General features: G+C 37.4%; 1 protein-coding gene across 1 annotated transcript in view; it reads right to left on the bottom strand.

Annotated features, from left to right (window-relative positions):
- cilp2 (cartilage intermediate layer protein 2) overlaps positions 1-3,293 on the bottom strand; it is a 24,631-nt gene that overhangs the window by 12,618 nt on the left and 8,720 nt on the right. The window lies entirely within an intron of this gene.

Raw genomic sequence — 3,293 nt, 5'->3', positions numbered from 1 at the left:
AACTGTGCCACCCAAGCCAAAATACAACCCTTTGAAAATTATTTCATATATTTACCTCTAATATAACCTAAAAATGTATTTATTTATTTGTTTTCTGCAGTTTAACCAGGCGAAACCCATTGAGATCACAGATCTCCTTTTCAAGTGAGGCCTGGGCCTGAAGGCAACCTATTGTACGTGTTTTTGGGCTGTTGGGGGGAAACCAGAGCACCCGGAGAAAATCCACACAAGCATGAGGAGAACATGCAAACTCTGAAAGACCCCAGGCCGAACCGGGGATCGAACCCWGGACCTCCTTGCTGTGAGGCGTTGATAAATCTGATTGATCAAATTGATATTATCCACTTCTTCATGTCATTTACATTTTGCATCTAAAACATTGTATAAATATTATGCAGATGCTCAATGCCTTGTTTCTTACTTTTGATCTTTTTTTCATGGCACTGTTACAGCGCCACTTACAGGCCTRGTGTAGTCACTACTTTGTTTTGGCTCATACTCTGTGTTAGAGTTAGCAATGAGTTTTAATTTGAGCCCAGTTCAAAAACRTGTGGTCACTTCTTTTAGGCAAATTATAATCATTAAATATAAACTAAACTGACTGTCTTTTTTGTTCTCAATGCAACCAATTCTTTTCAGACAACTATTTTTTTCTTAAAGAAATAAAAATGTTATGAACCTCAAGCCAAATCTGAAGAAGTGTGAATAAACTGGGTTTGCAAAGGACTTCACTGAAGCATAGAGATTCTAAGCAAGTTTCTTATATGTTTTTACTCATCTGTCAGCTTTACTGCAGCCTGAATGGAAGCATGCACCCRTACAAATGATACAGCAAAACAACTGGCTTGGTCATGAGATGTGTGCTATTATTTAAAGGGGACCTATCATGCAAAATTCACTTTTTAAAGGTTTTTTGTACTCAACTTTGGGTATGTACTTCTTAAAAAAACAGTCCTAAGACCAAAAAAAGGCACCCAGGGGCATATTTACTGTAAGTAAATGTATTTTTAATGCATATTAACGACAAGTTTTATACTTCCATCATTTTGTGATGTCACAAGCCGTACGACAACCCACCGGAACCTGCGTTCAGCCCCTTATCTAGCAACTCCCGGGTGAGACTCCACCTCCTCAGTATAAAGAGCCGTCACAGTGTTGTTGTGCAATGTGTAGCTCATTTTGCAACAAGTCTCTAATGGGGCAATGGGTAGTGTGTTGGACCAGAGAGTGGGAGATCAGGGTTCAAAACTGGCATAGATACAATTTAATTGTTCATTTTCGTTCATTATGAACACGTTTTCTCATGTACCTCTATTGTTTAGCTTATTAAAGCCTTGTTAAAGCTTATTTGTTTGAGTTTTGAGGTATTTTGACCGCTGCTGCTCCCTGCTCTGGTAACAGCATGCAGAGTTGAGCGCAGAGCAGTGGAGGGGGAGAAAAAAAAAGAAAGACGCTGCGACCGACTCTGCCTCTGGGTCTCAAATGGTTGTACAATGGAGCTTCTGCTATTATTAGCCATGCTAACGCTGGCTTTGGAGGGCAGAGTTAATGTCAACAGATTTTTGGAGGGCGTTACCAACAGAGCTCATTAACATAAACATCTCTTCTGAATGGAAGTCAGAGCGGGCAGAACTGGAAAATGGGAAATTTTATTATCTGAGAATTATTTTGTGCATTAAATTGAATGAATGTGGTCTGGATAGCCCACAGATAAAAATTTCTAGGACCCATAATTGGTCTCCTTTAATTGGCTTTTTTAGGTCACCATGCCAACACAATAGTGACACAAGGGGAAATGTTCAAATCTTCCTAAAACTGTGAAGGTTTTTGAAATATCTCACAATCCACTCAATGAAAATTAAAGCTTTCACAAAATGAGTAATAGACACCTCTTTATGACTGATTAGTACTTTGTGTCCAACCAAATCAAAAAGGCTGCTAGAGCTAACTTGGAAAACAGAAATGACATTTTTAGAGATACTGAGCTAAAAAAATGGCATGAAAGGAGTTGTCAGTGATCCTAGAGACATGATAAAACCAGCCTTGAGTCCTTGTTAGTATTTGTCATAAACTATTGGTAAAARTGTCTATTAGCAAAATATCTCATTWACWACTGCCACAGTAAATGCAAATATGACTATAACTCAGCCATTTTCAGAAAAATTGAGCTAAAACTTGGTAGCTGAGAATATTCCTCAACATATATTGAATGCAAAATTAACTCAACCATTTCAGGATGTATTAATTTAAAGTTTGGTATAGTAGCAAAGATAATTCCTCAAGAAGTAGTTTTCTACTCTTAAATTCTAATTCAGAGTTAATATTAAAATGGTCATAATGTTGTCATTTTAAGATATATCAACCTTTGTGAGAAACTAAAATCAATCCCCTAAATGTTCCCCTTGTCAAGCTGATTCAAGTGAGAAGAGCAAACAAAATCATGAACCAAGCAGCATGGTTTAACGTTACTCCACAAACTTTTCTTGTAACATTTTATCATGCAGCTGAAGAAATTTATTGGGGTGTTAGTTTATATACTGATTTTAATTACACTACACATGGTATAGTCTTATTATGAGGAGAACTGCAATAACTGTTAAATGTGACCATTTTGCTTAAATAGATGATTTTTATATAGATACAAGCCTGAACACAGATTCAACACGTAACTGAATCATTAATCTTCATTAGGGCAGATTATTATTGTCTGGAGGCATGACTCGAGTGGGGTTAGGGACCACTTCCTGATGATGTAATAAAATGGGCGGAGTCATGTCTCCGAGCTCTTTGTTGTCAGTAAAAGCCTTCAGACCGAGCAGCTCTCTAGGTGGTTGTGTGACTCTTATTTTATTCACTTTCCATGCATTGGGATATACTCCGCACATAAACTGGTAAACAGACATGCTTAACATTATTTTCTTTCACAGCAATAAAAACCAGTTTTGCACAAATAGTGCTATCATTCATGCAAAACCTTCTTGTTCTCTGCTCTGCGAATGCGCGGTGACGATAAGATGGACACATATGCCAGCATCATTTATTTATTTTACATGTACAGAGACATTTTCCCTCATCTTTGATCCTTTGTGATTCATTTTCCTCYGCTGCTGGTTTTTAATGTTTTGAACTGCGTCAGCTGTTTGCTTGACATTTCATCCCTGAGTTTCACTCAGATCATGTGGAAAAAATAAAAGTCATAATGCACGAACAGAAAAAAAAAAGTTATTTATGGTACAAAATGTTTATTTGTGTGTGTGTGTGTGTGTGTGTGTGTGTGTGTGTGTGTGTGTGTG

This window comes from Austrofundulus limnaeus, unplaced genomic scaffold (assembly GCF_001266775.1).
Source record: "Austrofundulus limnaeus strain Quisiro unplaced genomic scaffold, Austrofundulus_limnaeus-1.0 Scaffold153, whole genome shotgun sequence".
Classification (NCBI taxonomy): domain Eukaryota; kingdom Metazoa; phylum Chordata; class Actinopteri; order Cyprinodontiformes; family Rivulidae; genus Austrofundulus; species Austrofundulus limnaeus.
The sequence above is the reverse complement of the archived record's forward strand: the minus strand, read 5'-3'. Positions and strand labels throughout refer to the sequence as shown.